This window comes from Lissotriton vulgaris, chromosome 2_1, assembly GCF_964263255.1.
Source record: "Lissotriton vulgaris chromosome 2_1, aLisVul1.2, whole genome shotgun sequence".
NCBI lineage: Eukaryota > Metazoa > Chordata > Amphibia > Caudata > Salamandridae > Lissotriton > Lissotriton vulgaris.
Window position 1 is genome coordinate 1,709,312,860 of NC_141687.1, and position 18,939 is coordinate 1,709,331,798.

Here is an 18,939-nt window from a genome sequence, read left to right on the forward strand (position 1 = left end):
GGAGGTTTTGTGTGTTGCAACCGTCAGAGCTGTGTGTCAAGTAGGGCCCTTCAAGGAGGCACAGGCCCGTGTGGCAGTGAGAGAGGGAGAAAGAGAGGAATAAAGGAGGAGGCAAAGAAAAGCGCGAGAGGGGAGGCAGGAGAGAGAAGAGAACAGAATGACTGCAGGCAAACAAAGAGGGAAAAGAAGGAGTGGGAGAGAAAAAGGCAATAAAGAGAAGGCAAGGACGAAGTAAAATAACCAAAGAGGGTGAGAGAGGAAAAGCGGGCAGATCGCGATTGTAGAGACAGAGGGCAGAGAAGTGCGAGTCTCTATCTTGCTGTCTGCTCTGGTCATCTACATATAATTGGTAATATTAGTCATACGTCCCAATAATCTCCCCAACATAAGGTAAGTTAAGGCAGCATAATACGCTGTTACCGCGATTCTATGTAGTAGCGTCCTGAAAACACACCACCTCTGGTCCACGCAAGATCACCTCTGGATCTGTACCACTGCCAATGGGAAAGGATTCACCAAACGGGAGACAGCTCCGGTCCGTGAATCAAGGAGGTAAAAACACCAGGCTGTGTCCAGCCGGACGACGGAGCAAAGCCCGGCCGCCGGGCGGAGCACAAGGGCGGGGGAAGAGTGGCTGGCTGTGCCCGGCCGGATGGCGGAGCAAAACCCGTCCGCCGGGCGGAGCACAAGGGCGGGGGAAGAGTACAGGAAAGGCTAATAACCTCGGAAACACAGATTCCGAAAAAAGAACGTAAATAAACGAACATAGACCTATGCTGTCCCTGAGATGGAATTAAGAGTACAGCACTAATGCAATCTCCAAACAAACGAACAGCCAGGGAAGTAACCGCCGACAATAGCAGTCACACGGAGCACGGACAGCGGGAGAGGTATACAGAAAAGTCAGAGAAATCATGGAGAAAACAGCACTGTTAAAGATTAGGTAATGGCAGCTGGTTTAAAAGACGGTGACTCCTGGTCTAAAAGGATGAAGAAATTCAAAGACACAAAAGGCACCAACATTTGAGCTGAGACTAGAAGAGGAAGTAGGTCCTGCAAAGAACAGGGCTAGGTGACACATCTTTGTTGCTTATTACTGCAGTATCCCAATGATTATTAAGTACCAACAGCAAGAATCGGTAATCCAGTGGAACAATAAACACAGAAGACAGGTCAGGACTAATTATTCATTACTGAAAAATATATTAAATGAGTGCGGTCTCAAATATATTGGAAAAATGTAAAGAAAATCCGAGCTCTGCAGAACGCAAGTATGATTTACATGCTCTAGAAAAATCATCAATATTAAGAACCACACTCGAGAAGAAAAAGGTGCACATGCTCGCTCAGGCAAGACAGTATGACTGAGTGTTGGACAGCACAAGCTACCATCCAGTCCCTGCACCCTTCACATTGGTAAAGCATTAATACATGAACTAATAAAGAGGACTCCAGTTACTACTATTTTGATTGGTTCAGATAATGGTGCTTGCTTGGCATACTAGAACAGCACAGACGTTTGCGTTTTTCCATGTTCAACGGGACACTGTCTAGTGTTTTGTGCACTGCTAAGTACCACACCAAAGTTGGTTCAGTTCCCTGGATAGGTGAGATTTTCCTGACCTAGGAGGAATGCAAATCTTAGAGATTCTACTGCCACAGCATACGATGTACGTGAATGGTCTTTGCTTGCTATGAGGTGTTTAACCTGTCAAAAGGCACTGCCACAAGTCATTCATCATGTCGCTAATTGTGTACCAAAACGTTAAGTCAAAAGTATTAAACAAATTACCTGTTCCACCTTGCAGAAACATTTGTGTGTGCTGATGCCCTCAAAAATAAACCGAGGACCTTTTCACTCAATTGCCTTTGGTTGTTGCCTGACGTGTATATTTTAATTGCCTTATTGATGACTGTGGCTGTGCCCGGCCGGACGGCGGAGCAAAACCCGGCCGCCGGGCGGAGCACAAGGGCGGGGGAAGAGTGGCTGGCTGTGCCCGGCCGGACGGCGGAGCAAAACCCGGCCGCCGGGCGGAGCACAAGGCGGGGGAAGAGTACAGGAAAGGCTAATAACCTCGGAAACACAGATTCCGAAAAAAAGAACGTAAATAAACGAATATAGACCTATGCTGTCCCTGAGATGAAATTAAGAGTACAGCACTAATGCAATCTCCAAACAAACGAACAGCCAGGGAAGTGCCCGCCGACAATAGCAGTCACACGGAGCACAGACAGCCGGAGGGGGGGCGGGAACGGACAGCGGGAGGGGGGCGGGCAGGCACACGGACAGCGGGAGGGGGGAGGGAACGGCAAGAAAGGCACTCACCTGGACTTCCTCCGGCGGTGGTCGGCCGCGGAATGACCAAATGAAACCTCGACGTCGGAAAAAATAAACCCCGCCCACCGCCGCACTGACGTGACAAAAGGGGCCGGATGAGAAAAATTCTCAGAAACGCCCACGAGTCGCCTCACAGAATGACTGACTCCTCTTTTTCCCAATGGCTAGCCTCCATTTATGGAGCTAGCCAATGGGAAACAGAGGCGGGACAAACAGCCATATTGCAAAACAAAAGATTTTGCCTGCGCAAACCGCTGCTTGTGCAGCTTTTCGCCAGACGAAACCTAAAAAGGAAGAGAGATGGACAGCATCATCTGGCCGTGGCTCCCGATGCACTGGTCGAGCTTCAGCTCCCTGTGTCTGACTGAAGCGCCTGCAGTTGAGTGTGACAGATCACACGTGTGAATGCATCACCTTGGAAGAGGTTCATTTTAGAAGAGGAAAGTGGAAGATTTGGAAAAATGGGAATGTATTTTTCCCATTTACTTCTATTGAAGCAAATGCAATTTTAGGCAGGAGACGGGTAAAATACAGCTATTTTGGCTCAAACAATCAGGAGTGTCCTGCTTGAATCAGGTCTGTAAGCATATATAGAAACTGCAAATCCCAGGTTGTGACTACAGCTCCTGGGATCAATCACTCAATCAATCAGGCATTTAAAAGCGCGCTACATACACGTGAGGGTCCCAAGGCGCTGAGGGAGGGGGGAAGGGCTGCAGCTAGAGGTCGAAGAGCCAGGTCTTGAGTAGTCTCCTGAAGGTCTGTGGGTCCTCTGTCTGTCGAAGGTGGAGGGGGATGGTGTTCCAAGTCTTGGCGGCGCGGTAGGAGAAGGATCTGCCTCCGGCGGTGGTTCTGTGGATGCGTGGGACGGTGGCCAGGGAGAGGACGGCGGAGCGGAGTCTCCTGTTGGGTGCGTAGAATGATAGTCGGTTGTTGAGGAAGGCCGGGCCGGTGTTGTGGAGCGCCTTGTGTGCGTGGGTGAGGAGCTTGAAAGTGATTCTTCTGTCAATGGGAAGCCAGTGCAGGTTTCTCAGGTGGGGGGCGATGTGGTCTCGGCGGGGGAATTGGTGATCAGACGGGCGGAGGCGTTCTGGATTCTTTGAAGTCTGCTGATGAGTTTGGCCGGGGCTCCGGCGTAGAGGGCGTTGCCGTAGTCGAGTCTACTGCTGATGAGGGCGTGAGTGACGGACTTTCGTGTGTCGGTCGGGATCCATTTGTAGATCTTGCGGAGCATGCGGAGGGTGTAGAAGCAGGTTGAGGAGACGGCGTTGATCTGGTTGGCCATGGAGAGTTTTGAGTCGAGGATGACTCCCAGATTGCGTGCGTGGTTGGTTGGTCTGGGGGCGATGCCCAGGGAGGTGGGCCACCATGAGTCGTCCCAGGCTGAAGGGTTGGGTCCGAGAATGAGGATCTCTGTCTTGTCTGTGTTGAGCTTGAGGCGGCTTTCTTCCATCCAGTCGGCGACAGCCTTCATGCCGTGGTGGAGTTAGGCTTTGGCGGTGCGGGGTTCGTTGGTGAGGGAGAGGATCAGTTGGGTGTCGTCGGCGTAGGAGATAATGTTGAGGTCGTGGAGTCTGGCGATGCGTGCGAGCGGGGCCATGTAGACGTTGAAGAGCGTAGGGCTGAGGGATGATCCTTGAGGGACACCGCAGATCGTCTTGGTGACTCCGGAGTGGAACGGGGGGAGGCGGACTCTTTGGGTTCTGTCTGAGAGGAAGGAGATGATCCAGTCCAGGGCCTTGTCATGAATCCCTGCGTTGAAGAGGCGTGTACGCAGAGTGTGGTGGCATACGGTGTCGAAGGCAGCGGAGAGGTCGAGGAGGATGAGGGCTGCTCTCTCCCCGTTGTCGAGCATTAGCCTGATGTAGTCCGTGGCGGCGATGAGGGCGGTCTTGGTACTGTTGTTCTTGCGGAAGCCTGACTGGGAGGGGTCGAGGATGTTGTTGTCTTCTAGGTAGCGGGTGAGCTGGGTGTTGACGATCTTTTCGATGACCTTAGCAGGGAACGGAAGAAGGGAGATGGGCCGGAAATTCTTAAGGTCGCTCAGGTACACCTTGGGTTTCTTCAGTAGGGCGTTGATCTCGGCGTGTTTCCAGCTCTCAGGGAAGGTTGCGGTCTTGAAGGAGAGGTTGATGATGTTGCATAAGTGGGTGCGATGGAGCTGTCGGCCTTGTTGATGACGTGGTGGGGAAGAGGGTCGGATGGGGCGCCTGAGTGGATGGATTTCATAGTCTTGCTGGTGTCCTTGGTGGTAGTGCTGGTCCATACTGTCAGGTGCTTGTGGTCGGTGGGTAACGGAGGGTCCGGGGTGGTGCGGTTGGGGGGGTCTGAGCGTGGATTGAAGCTGTTGTGAATGTCGGTGATCTTGCGGTGGAAGAAGGCAGCGAGGGCGTCGCAAAGGGCTTGTGACGGTGGGATGTCGTTGGTGCAGGAGCTGGGGTTGGTTTCCTCACGACGTTGAAGAGTTCCTTGCTATTGTGTGCGTTGTTGTCCAGGCGGTTCTTGAAGGCGGCTTTCTTGGTGGTCCTGATGAGGTGGTGGTGGTTCCGGGTGGCGTCTTTTAGGGCGGCGTGGCTGTCAGGTGTTTTCTCCTTGTGCCAGGTGTTATCCAGTCTCCGACAGGTGCGTTTGGAGGCTAGGAGCTCTTGGTTGAACCAACTGGCTCTCTGGCTGGTGTCTCTGTGGGCAGTATGTCTAGTTGGGGCGAGGGTGTTGGCGCAGTCTTCCATCCAGAGTCTGAGGGTGCGGGCTCCTTCCTCTGGGTCGGTGGGGTTGGTCGGAGGGTTGAGTGCGAGGTGTGTTTGCAGTGATTCCTTGGTGATTTTACTCCAGTGGCGTCCGGGGGTCTGTAGGGTGCGGTGGTGTGAGACAGGTTTCTGGAAGGTGAAGTGGACGCAGCGGTGGTCAGTCCAGGTGAGTTCGGAGGCCTGGCTGAAGACAACGTGGGGACTGGAGGAGAAGATAGCATCGAGCGTGTGGCCGGCGATGTGGGTAGGCGTCGTGACGATCTGCGTCAGTCCTAGGGTGGAGAGGTTGTCGATCAGAGTGGAGGAGATGCTGTCGTTGTTGTTTTCCAGGTGGTAGTTCAGGTCGCCGAGGAGGATGTAATCGGTGGAGGACAGTGCGTGCGTGCTGATGAAGTCGGTGATGGAGTTGCAGAATTTGGGGCGGGGTCCTGGTGGTCGGCAGACGAGGGTGCCTCTGAGGGTGGTTTTAGGGTCCGTGTGGATCTGGAAGTGCATGTGTTCGGCGGCGTTGAGGGTGTTGGTGATGGTGGTGGAGATCCTGATGGTGTCTTTGTGGATGATGGCGATTCCCCCGCCGATGCCGTTGGTGCGGTCCCTGCGGGTGATCTTGTATCCGTTGGGGATGGCTACTGCGATGCGGAGGTATCGTTCATCCAGGTCTCGGTCAAGAAGGTGATGTCCGGTGATGTGGTGTCGAGCAGGTCCCAGAGCTCGACGGCGTGTTTGCGTGCAGAGCGGGTGTTGAGCAGGATGCATCGGAGCTGGTTGGGTTCTGTAGTGGAGGGTGTCTCGGCGTCCCAGATGCAGGAGAAGCTGCAGGACCGGCAGGTGAAGGGGCCATGGGTCCGCTTAGGGGCGGCTTTGTGGCACCTGGGTGGTCGTCCGTGGTTGAGTGCGTTGAGGGTGTTGGCATCGTACCGGATGTGAGCAGCCTGGGTGGTGCGTGGTCCAGGGATTGTGGCGCTGGTCGCGGTCCAGGCGCGGACGGGCGCAGACGGGCTTGCCTTCGGCGTGCCAGCGGCGCGCCCGCTGCGCGCGTCCGCTGCGCGGCCTCGCAGCGGCCGCCATTTATGGTGCGGTGGGGAGGGAGGCTCAGCTGGGAGGCGGGGGGGAAGAGCGGGCGATGAATGAGGAGCTGGGGGGGCAGGGCCGCAGGGGAGCAGCGGCGGGAAACCAGGGAGCGGGCAAGGCACGGGGAGTAGCAGCGCCCAACACAAACAGACAGCGGGGGTACAGAAATGAAACGGGCAAAGCAGGCAGCAGCAATCTGGCGGAGGAGCCGTCCAACAATCAGGAGCACAGGTCACCAGCGGCGAAGCGGAGGTGAGCAGGAGGACTGCGGTGGAGCTGCAGGGGAGGGGGAGCGACCTACCAGCGGGTCAGGGGTCGCTCCCCTTCCCCTGGGATGTGACTGAAACTCCGCAGGTGTGTCTGCAGCTCCAAACATGTGACTGCAGTCCCCTGGAATTTACTGCGCATCCTCGAAAGTGACTTCAATTCAGAAGCTGGGACTGAAGTTCCCTGTTTGTTACAGATGCTCCACAGGCTTGATGGCTGTGCTGCTTATTGCTGGTAGAAGCTCCCTGTGGGTAGTCACATCTCTGCAGGTGCAAGTGCAGGTGCAGCCATGAACGCCCATTCACCAAAAGGCCAGGGGCAGCGTAAGTGACATCACACGCACACTTACACATACACACACTCTCACCTCATATAAACACATTCTCACCTGAACACAACATACCCTTTTCACTTACCCGATCTATCACAGAAGGAACTCGTAGCTCCCTTGCAGACATTCAAAAAAGATAAAGCCTCAGAACCAGGCGGCTTCACTGCTGAGTTATTTTTGCATATTGCACAGATACTTTTGCCCAAAATGCACGATCTCTTAGACTATTTCTTATTTTTTAGGTCTACTTGTTCTTTTGCGCATACCCTAATTTGTCTTATTCCTAAGGAAGGGAAGGATTTACGATATTGCAAGAATTATAGACCCATTACGCTTGTAAATATATTGATTATAAAAGTTTCTCTAAGGGTTTGGACATGCATTTGGAATCCCACTTACCCCAATTATTAGGAGCAGAACAATCTGGATTTGTTAAAGGCCACCTCATCACAAAAAACACCCGATTATTTGTTGACATATTATCCAAATCCTCCCATCTACCCTTATCCTTGGCAGCTATAGCATTAGACGCGGAAAAAACATTTGATCGAGTTGAACGGCCATATCTTTTTCGAACATTTCGATGGTTTGGCTTCGACCCAAAAATTATTTCTTTAATTTCCATTCTTTACCTGCAACCATGGGGAGCTGTGTGTGCAAATGGCAATATATCCTCATACTTCAAGTTAAGCAGAGGTGTTCGTCAGGGCTGTCCATTATCCCCTTTCCTTTTTAATTTAGCCTCAAAGCCTTTTTTTTATCTAGAATTTGTCAATACCAGGATATACAAGGCTTTGATTTTAAAGAGCAACAAATTAAATTAGCAGCATACGCTGATGATGTATTATTATTTATCTCACAACCCCAATCCTCTAGCCCTGCTTTCTTACAGAAAGTTGAATCCTTTGCCTCTGTATTCAGGTATAGACTGAGACAAATGTGAAATAATGCCTTTAACTAAATATACTTTCAGAGATGATTTTGTTGCTTCCAACTTTGTTTGGAACCCTAACCACATAATATATTTAGGTTTACATTTTACCCCTGCCATTCCAGCAACACTTTCTTTATGTATGGATAAATGCATATAAAGAATCTCCACAGTGACTGCTAAATGGCATCCCTTAAAATATTTATCTTGGTGGGTTCGTTTAGACGCTATAAAGATGATGATAACTCCCATAATACTCTACACAATATCCAATATTACAGTGCACATTCCCTCAAAAAATGTTAAGAAGATAAACTCGGTGTTGTCTTCATTTCTTTAGAATAACAGGAAATCTTGAATGTCATTATTAAAGTTGTCAATGCCAAAGTCAGAAGGTGGTATTAATTTTCCCAATTTACCGTCCCACCAAAAATCATCTTTACTTCACAATCTTCAAGATGGCTCTTGGAATCTCTTTTGGATTGTCCTTTGTGGGTGAAACTTGAACGTTCTTTTCTTCTCCCTTGCTCATTTCAAGAATATTTATCTTTCACCTGCAGACCTCAATCTATATCTACCCCATACTTAAATACACTTACATAAATTTGAATCCTAATCCCTCGACTCTTACAAACTCAGACTCTTTTCTTGGATCCACATTATGGCACAACAAGATGTTACTGATACCTGGCAAACCTTTGTACTAGAAATCCTGGAGATGGAGATTTACTCTGGGTGCATCAGCTTTTTGTACAAGATGAGGTTATGCCTCTTTCACAAGCTAGCTGACTCTAATCTTTTCAATTCCTTTCAGTCTAAATACGAACTTCTGAAACAAACTCTCCAGAGTGCTTATACTCAATTTTTAACCCCCAACAACAACGCCTCTTCTCCTGTGAATGGGTTACACATTCTTCTTTGCACCTATCCAAAGGCCTCTGTTATTTATAAACGTTTACGTGCCTCGCAAACCGTTAGAAAAAAAACGAAAGTAGAGCTTTCCTGGGAATAGAATTTAGAAGTGCGTTAGTCTATATCTTTGTGGAATAAGATATCAGCTAAAATCAGGAAATGCTCTAGAGCAGCAAACACCACCAGGCTTCTGCCCCATAACCCTACGCAAAAGACACACTGGTCTTCCTAATACTTGCTGGGCGTGCCCCTCCCCACTTGCTGATTTCAAACATTTGCATTTTACTTGCCTGTTCACAAATTCTGGAGGAGCGTTTGGTCTCAGATTAACTTAATCTTTGGTTTGAGAATCCCTTTCTCCACCACACACCTATTTCTGGGGAGTTTGTCTCCAGCGTGGGTCAATTGTAACTCTAATACAAAGATTATAGACCTTTTGTTAGCAGTTGCTTTTCAGCAAATAACCAAAAATTTGAAAGATTTCACCGAATTATCTTATTAGGCTTGGTGGTACACCATCTGTCATAACCACAGACTAGATACGCTCTTGTACACCCTATTCATATGGCTTCGAAATGCTTAAATTTATGGCTACATGTCACATCGTTTATAGATGCTAGCACCAGGTGCTCCTTCTCCCTAACTCCTATTCAACAAGAATTTTCTCAACCTTCATGATTTTCCACATGTTAACTATATATCAATCTGTTCATAATAATATTATTAAGGTACCCTCTTCATGAAATGCATTACCTCTTGGTATACACCAATTAAGCCTTTCATTTGTTTTTTTGTACTCCATCCTTCAAGCCATGTTTATGTAATATCTATACTTCATTATTTTGTTTTCTACGTTTTAACTTAATTCATGTGATTACTCATTGTCTGACCATATTATGTACCTTCATCTTGGATGTACGTCACTACCACGCACACTTTTACAACGCGTACCATTACAACGGGGTTGTAACAACGCAAGTCGTTACAAAGACTTTCGTTGGGGGGGGGCGCAAATTAAAAAAATTGAATTTACTATTCCAACACCAGTCCCTGTGGATAGTAGAAAAGGTGTTGGGATAGTAAATTAAATGATTTACTATCCTTGAGCGCCACCCAGCGCAATTCGTTGTAACAACTTTCGTTGTTATAACCGCGTGGTAATGGTACGTCGTTGTAACGCTCGCGTTGTAAACGTCGTATACCCTTCATCATACGTTTCTTCAATAAGCTTACTTTGGAACTGAAAAAACACTTTTTACATACCTCTGCTGCCAGAGAGGGTCATATTCCAGCCAATTATACTCCATTTGGCTATTATGTTAATAGTGAATAACATACATTATATTATTATTCACTATTAGTGTAATAAAAAAATTAACAATAAGGAGATTGTGAGCCGCTAACCAATGTTCATGCAGACAAGCTACCCCTGAGTTCATAGCACTGATTTTGCTACTTCTGAGGCCATGGGTCAAAAATTGAGTGACAGGGGTCACACAGTCTTCCTCGCAGCAATCCAAAGGCCTCTTTTATTTATAAACTTTTAAGTGCCTCGCAAACCGTTAGAGAAAAAACTAAAGTAGAGCTTTCTTGGGAATAGAATTTAGAAGTGAGCTAGTCTATATTTTTGTCGAATAAGATATGGACTAAAATCAGGAAATCCTCTATAGCAGCAAACACCACGCAAAAACACTTTTTTATTTATAACATACTTCTGCTATGCCTGGTAACCCTAAGCAAAAGACACATTGTTCTTCCTGATACTTGCTGGACGTGCCCCTCCCCACTTGCTGATTTAAATCATTTGCTTTTTACTTGCCTGTTCTCAAATTCTGGAGGAGCGTTTGGTCTCAGATTAACTTAATCTTTGGTTCGAGAATCCCTTTCTCCATCACACACCTATTTCTGGGGAGTTTATGGTTACCGCTGTGACCCCTAAATGACGTCCATGGCTGCAGCCCTGCCAAGTACCACAGTGCTTCGGGGGTAGATGAATGCCTTTTAGTTCACATCACTAAAATGTATCAGTCAAGCATTATAATCGTCCCTGGCCCGCCCCACAACGAGGCCTGCTGACCAAGCAGCCCGCAGTGCCAGAACGCTGAACTTGGCTCGCTGTGCCTGCTGCTTCCCAGAGCCTGCCTTTGATATAAGTGATTGCCTCTTTGTCACAATCATTGTATTACATTCACACAGACAGCTCTGGCAGTCTGAGCTGTTTACAGTACAAAACGCCGGGGCTTCAGATCAAGCAGGACACCGGCACTGAGCTAGGGCGGACGTCACCTGGACCACGTGTTGTGTCTCTGCAACAGGTGACATGTATACACACCACTTGCTCCTTAGAGGTGACTGTGAATGCACAGGTTGACTGCAGTTCTCTGTGTAAGACAGAGCTCCGCAGTTGTGACTTCAGTTACACGACGGACACAGCTCTGTTCCAGGATGTGATTCCCATATGTGACTCGAATATCTTTGGTGTGACAGGAACCACACATACATGGCTGCACAGTGGCGGCTGGTGACATTTGAAACTGGTGGGGCAGAAACTGATAATCATACTACACCGTAGCGAGCGAGCCCAAACCCACTAAGGAGGGTTCGGGGGGATTTCCCCCCGAGAAAATTTTGAAAAAATAGTGAAAAAATGGTGCATTTTCAAGCAAATTTGAGAAAGCAGGAAGGTTGATAAAGCAATTGTGAAAGTGCAGGTATTACATTATTAAAGAGCTGTCATATAACATAGGTGCTGGAAATAAAAATATAACAATTTATTTTTGAGACATTAGGGTAATCAAACAAAGACTGGGGGAGGGAAACATAACGGTACAATTTTAACCTTGCAGTTTTCAATAGTTCACTGTTGTATGTTAGGATTTTTACTTACGAACTGCAAGTGACAAAATGATTCATCTGAGAAATGCAGTGACTCACTGACCTATTTACAGCATTTTGTGATCTGCATCAGGTACATGTTCTTTGCAGCAGGCACATTAACCTTCTGTGCTACCTTTCCATGAGTCGAAACTTCCATTAGACAAAACTCTGATCTCTCTCTAGGAAAAACATTAACAATATCCTTGGTGCCTTCTCCTTCCGCACCTTCAGACCATACGTGTAACACGATAAAAGGTCCCTTCACAGGGTGAGAAGGAGCAGGAGCTATTATCACACAGTGAGTGTGCAAGCAAGTTCTCCAAGCTTCCAGGTGCTAGCCTGAGTACCCTCTAATAAAACGACTGCGACAGCCCAGGAGTGGCAAGGGCCGGGCAGGGGATCAAAGAGCAAGTTAGGGATGAGTAGCAGCTGTCTCCCGTGGCGATACGAATGGCGTGCTTTTATTGTACATGTTGTCTATTATTGATGCAATTTTATTATGCGCCTGCAATGCACGAAAGCGTTAGAGAGCTTTACAAAGGGAGCAGCGAGTCACATACATGGAAGTCATGAAACCCAACAGATGCAGGGAGCGCATTGAAAGGCAATCAAAATTTCACTTAATGTCTATAGTCAACGGTAAATCTAGGTGGAAAGTGTCACATTCCAGCTAATGTTAATCCCATTTTGAATACACTATCAGCTGCACACATTGTAATGCATCGGTTGGACCGCAGCAGCAGATGCTGGTCAGACCGCAACTGACAAGCCATCAGACTGACATCGGAATGACCCCCTATGTTCAAAACATTTCTGAAGGATGTCAACACCATGAAGAAAAGTCAAGCTGAACAAGCAACCAGCTTTGATGACATAGCATAAAACATTCAGAAAGGGGTGGTAATGCCCGTATGAACTTATTGATAACTATTCTCCTCAAATGCTGTGCCCCTGATGAGGAAAATGGCTGCCATGACTTGGCAGATGCAGAATATGTCTTTAACCAAAGCACACCTAATACTAAGTGAGTTAACTAGACCCAAAATCAAAGCACACAAATCCAACCTATTTCCTGAGAGAGCTATAGAATATTTTCTTGGGGAGCTATATATCTTTTCTATATTTACAGACTATGCCTGAGAAACTGAAATATGCCAAGAGGAAATGAGGACTCTGGAATTTCGCGCTCTTTCGATACAAGCCCCACTGGGAAATGGCCCCTTGTTAAGGTTACTTGGCAAGGCTCATTCCAATGTTCATAGAGGTTTCTCAAGCAAAATACATTCAGATATTGAGGGCAATATTTTATAGAATGGCCTCTGGCAAACCCCCTAATAAAATGTTTTGAACATTTTAGGCCAGAGAGTGCATTTTACAGCACCATTTGTTATATGTATTGGTAAACTAACTTACTTTTTAAAGGTATTTCTAAGGGAGAACTAATTAAATACACCTATATCATTTGGAGTATGCCTCACTGCAGAGGAGCAGTATTTCTCAATATGAGCAAATTTTACATGTGCTTACGAGAAACTTTTTTTTCTTGAGTTTTATTATGGAATGAACAACATAATACACAGGGTACAGTTGAATGCATACAAGATATGCGACGGTTGATATGATTAACATTCCGCTTACTCGTAAACATGTACACTTTTGTGAGGGCCGGGGGTGTTTTTCTATTGAACAAGTTCATGTACTCTGCCAAGGTAGTACAAACAGGACACATGGGAGACACAAGGTGAGAATGAATTGCATGTTCGTGTCCATCTGAGTAGGATTTGCATCCAGATATGTTCTCAGGGTCCCCATATGTCTTTCAGTCCCAGCTGCAGGACCATCAACTCGGCATAAGTTGCTACTGTCTCGCTGCAGCATGCAACATCTTTGAGCCAAACCTTTGTCAGAGATGGGGGGCCTTTCATACAGGCCAGAAGTAACCTGCATTTTGCTGCTAGTGGTAGTAGCAGTGGCAGCAATTCTTCTTATGAAACTTGAGCAACCAATAAAACAGTGAGGTCACAGTATGCAATTACATTTGTGACACTGAAAAAACTGTTCCTCTCTGTTACTGCCCCCTACTAACTCTCACGATGTACCTATATATCGCGGTCTGCTTTGTCCATTCAGCTCCTGGAGGAAGGCTTTGCAGCGAGGTGACCTGAGGCAAAGGCTTTGCCTCAGGTCACCTCACCTATCTGTAAAAACTGGCAGCACTTACAAGCAGACCATCTGCCAGTAATAAGCACTGTTTAAAAGGTAGAAACCTACTCACGTTCTTCAGGCAGAAAAACAATATAAGAATTCTCTCAATCCTAAGTTTGGCTCGGTTAGGTCTCTTGTCACACATTAAATTAAAGCAGTGCCAGTTACTTCACAAGCTTTCCTTATGAGCTTCATGCTGCACTGACCGCTCCAAGAACATTATACTGGGACTCTGCCAATGCCAGGACAGGGTTTTGATATCCTCCTAAGACCTAAATGACTCCCACCTCATGAGCCATTCAATTACTTTCCTCATAGGAAAGCATTGCAGTGCTGGTAAAATAACACTTGTCAAACCATGAGTACTTTTTGAATAAACAACACTAATAGTGAACAATCTAATATTATACATTATTTCTGTAATTTAAAAAATGGTGGGAAACGAGGAGAGTGGCGCCCCAACCGATGCCCATAACCACGAGCTGCCCCCATGTTCCTGGCACTGATTTTTGTTACATCGGAGGCCAGGGATCGCAAGGTGCAGCCATGCCATGGGTATTTTCTGCGTCCCCCTACATGAGGTCCACGAGCACTGCTCAAGGTTTTCGGGGGCATGCATGTGTTGTTTACTTAGACCAAAAACGGACGTTTCCTGCTGGAAGTCGACACTACTTTTGACTACAAAATAGGCAAAGAGTTGGCATGCAATGGAATTAATTGACAGTGGTTAATGGGTGCGCGTTTAAGTGGGCAAACGCAGTGTGTGTGTGTGTGTGTGTGTGTGTGTGTGTGTGTGCCATTGCAGCGAGCGACACTGCTTTGGAAAAAGGTACAAACTCGGACAATGAAAACTTTAATTTGAAAGGAATAACTTCCACCGCCACCCATCTGTCCACGTCAGCCTGTCTGGAGGAGAGCCCTGCTCTATCCAGCCCACAGCCAAAGGTCAGAAATGGCCCCAAACAGGAAATAATACGGCGTGCTCCGCGCGGAGGCAGTCTCCAGTCTGTGATTACTGTGTGTGTGTGTACAATATAATAGCCCCTCTGAGCTCGGCATCCTGAGATATGAAATACATAAATTAAAAAGCTACTACAGACGCTCATAAGAACGCTTAGTGCGTGCGAGACAGCACAGACACAGAGCATAGGAAATTGCTCACGTTCGGTTCAACACATTCACAGTGGCAGAAATGTTTTTGCCGGGATAGTGTTACCATGTATAAAAGTGAATTATTTATCCACCCACTGCCAGTGGCAGTGGGTGGATAAATAATTCACTTTTATACATGGTAACACTATCTCGGCAAAAACAACTCAACTCATTGGTACCAGTTTATTAATCAGATACAGCAACAGTTTATTAATCAGATACAGCAGTTAATCAGATACAGCAATTAGCAAGTGAAAGGTAACTTTTGCAAAGGGCTTTTCACTGTGAGGGAGCACGTCATCACCATGTTCTTGGTAACTTTCGCTCCGTTTGTGCTAAAAATACATTTTGGTTCAAATCTGCAGATTAGAAATTATGCATTTGATGACGGATTATGTGGCAAATGCGGCAACTCCATATTTATGAATACAACGCTAAAACTGTGAAATCGCGAAATTGTAGTGGCCCGGACTACATGATACATACCGAACTAGACACGTACAGTAGTCGAGCACATTGAACAATAATAGTGAGTGCAAAATAATGTTTACTTTTTCCAATGCTCTCTCTCCACTCGTGATAAAATCATCTGAAATCATCTCACCGTATACATTAAGCTGAATTTACATTATCAGGCGATTTTCTCATACAGGCAGCCACTGAACACTGCCATTTACTCAGAAATGAAAGCAGGGGCGCAGCAACGCCGAGATGAAATATTAAGGTTGAAGGAGCAAAATTAAATATGTTGAAATGTCCATTTTCTTTCCAGCGAGTGACATTTCTCTGTTCTGTCCAGGGGTAGTTGCGACAAGAAATATGAAGGGGATATAGGGGGCGCAGAGCATCAGGAATGATGGGAGTGACTCGGGGGGCCAGCGCAATGCCAATGCTGCAGTAGTATATTATTACAGTGACAGTCACGGATTGGTCAACACACTTACGCGGTAACTCTGGCATGTCAGTCCAGTACACAAAGCAAACAGTGCAAACTTAAAGCAGGTCCAAGCAGGCGCTGGCGGTCCTAGAAGATTATTTCTCTCGCACATTCATTCTGTTGCCCATTGGGTGTATTATTCCACCTCCTCAGGAGTGCTAGTTCAATTGGAATGCATACAGCACAATGTTTACAAATCCACACCGGACAAGGCATGACCACTCGACTAATCTAGGCAAATTAAAGAAGTCTTGTGTAAAATAATAAATATGCAGTATAAACACAACAAACAAATGATTAGCGTTCCTCATTAAAAATCTCTGGAATGACTAGTGAAAAACAGGTATTACGTATGAAACATTAAAAGTTAGGTGGGAAGTCCCTTGTAAAACAGGAGTGATGTACAAAGGATGCCAGTTCTGAGGAACGCTTTTTGAATATTCATGTTTCTCCTAGAGAGGTCAGAGCACACTGCATTAACATTTTAAACCAGGGAGTCTGCAAAGTGCTCTGTAGATAATTATGACCACAGGACCCTGCTAAGAAAGCACTGGCCCTAATGAAACAACCCTCTTGACCGTCCTACTAGGCTGCAGCACACATACAACACGACTCACTGGTCACGACGAGGTCGGAGTCACGAAGATGAGTCACACGCACTGGTGGTCCGTCCTGGAGAACTGAGACTGACTCTCTCTCAACTGAACTCACACTATGACTCATCCTCGGACCTCGACTATACGAAGTTCTACTGTAGTACTTTCAGTTTCACACTTACCCAGTCAGTCTTCTGGTCACCCTAAACGTGACCTGCTGCGTGTAAAAGCAGCAGTTTGAGACTGAGGTTCTGCCCCCCCCCCTTTCCTCACCCCAGCTAACGGAGCAGGGGCTCGTGACGTCACTCCCTAACACACTGCTTTGCACGTTCAATTATTTATGTCATACATGCCTCCTATACAGAAGGCAACCTGTTGTAATAAAAGTAATGTCCATTCCAGGTAGTATCTTCAAGTTGATTTATTTAAGATGATGTTACAATGGAGAGCCACATTACTTTTATTACAACACAATCATTTTCTGTTACTTTTCACCCAGCACCTGGAAAGCCTGCAGAGTAGGCGTAGCATGTGTGCATGCAAAGTATGGATCAAGCAAAGCATGCAATTAGCCATGATCAGCACGTCAATCTGTTTCACAACAGCACATAGGTTCATTTTTCCGTCATACGCACAACAAAGCAAGCAACCTTCTTGCACCTTCTTTCTGCTCGATGGAAGCAGTGCCGGTTGCATCAGTGCATGCATGACAGCCAGAGAATGTATCTGGAAGGTTAGGGGTGGCGTGCCTGCGTTGTGTTTGAACCCGTTCCTTCACTACGTGACCATTGGCGGCCCTGACGTTATTCGCTGCTGTATGCGTGCTGCTGTGCTGAAGTGCCGAGAGTGGAGAGAGAGAATCTTTTTTTGTTGCCTGAAGTTCTCGAATATTTTTCTAGTGTACGCCGAGCATTTTGTGCGTGTGGTCTTACCGCGTGCGTTAAAAGCGCATACGATTTTGCGCATTTCATTAAAAGTGGAACGCCATTTAATTAAACATTGAAGGGCTAATTGTACTCGTGATATTTAAGTCACAGCTGGGTTGCAGCATTGCTTCCAGTACCTGATTGTATGCCTACTATTTGAGAGTCGGTGAAATAAATGGTGTAGTTCGGCGCTGCCTACCCTAATAGCCGATACTTGAATAATAGAAGTGGAACAGTAAAGCGCTGATCGGTACCTGTCGCCACAGCTCAGGTGGCCCATATTTCGAGAAAGGCCCACGACAGGCGACAGTCCCAGGTCAGGAGAGAAAGTCAGCACCTCGTTAATGTGCGAGCAGCAAACACCCACGTGCGGCAACATCCTGCTACAGCAGCCAATCCTGGCGCAGCATGAACAGCGCCACTGCGCCAGGATTGGCACACGAGCAGGCTCATATCTGCCCTAGATGAGACCGGCCCCGGGGCCTCCTGCCTGCCTATGTATCCGAGTGCTGGGGGGGGGGGAGGGAAGATCTCAGTGTACGCATGCGGGAGCCAGTCAACAAATTGACTACTCCGGGATTTGGCATGCGCTGGCAGCACCCCACTGCCTCTCTGTGTGCGCTGCCTGCCTGTCACTCTGCCGCAGCCCCGCCCCCCACGGCCCACTTCATTATGGATGCCCGATTCGGTCGGGCTTTTCCCGGGACAGGTAGCGCTCGGCTCAGATTTAATTTTTTTAAGTAAAATGTGTATCTTACTCATACTTCATTGCCAGTGCGGTCGTCCATGGCTAGTGGGGCAACGCCCCAACGCCCCCAATGGACGCACCGCCACTGTGGCTGCAGCAGCCACGGTGTGACTGTGGTTATATAGGTGAGACTGAGGTACCCTGGGTGTGCGGATGCAGCTTTGCCCCCATGTGTGACTGCAACTTGCAGTGACAGTCAGACTTTAAGTGGGCCAGGCCCTGCCATTGCTCAGCACCAGCAGTTCTATAAAGCAGGTGCAGAGACGGGTCGTATCGGGCTCTCCATTTTTGCCCTCAGCCTCGGGGTGGGAAAAAAATATTTATCCCTGCACCAGTGTCACCCTTCACTGCCTTTGATGTAACTTCAAAGAGACTCGTTGCTAGCTCTTTCATAGAACTCCCTGGACCTTTACCCACTGGACACTGTCGTTGTCTGATTGTTTTTAACTTTAGGTGAGTTTCAAAATGACTGCGAGCTGTGAATACCGAATTGGTATTCCGTTTTTATCCTAATGCTTTTAGATATTCTCACATGCCACTCTCACTGAATCCACACATTTGAGAGGTTTTGATATACTTGTGCAATGGGTTGTGACATGCCTGACTTTCACTGGCATGCAAAATGCACAAGTTCTACAGTCACTGATGCACCTGTTATTACTCTGTTTGTGATATGTTCTCCCGTTTTCCTCCAACAGATATTAACAATCACAACCAGAAGAAGGAAAAATATAATAGTGTTTCTCTTCACTCACTAATGTGGTAGCCATATAAGGATATAGACACCACATTCTAGTAGCGTAGACAGTCTTACACAAACTAGATATCTGCTAATAGTCAACTCGGTCCTGAAGAATCGCTAGTCAATTTTCACAATAGCGAGAAACATGTTGACCGGACT

The 18,939-nt window shown here is 47.1% G+C and overlaps 1 protein-coding gene across 1 annotated transcript in view; it reads right to left on the reverse strand.

Annotated features, from left to right (window-relative positions):
• Positions 1-18,939, reverse strand: part of TSPAN32 (tetraspanin 32) — a 533,947-nt gene that overhangs the window by 251,648 nt on the left and 263,360 nt on the right. The window lies entirely within an intron of this gene.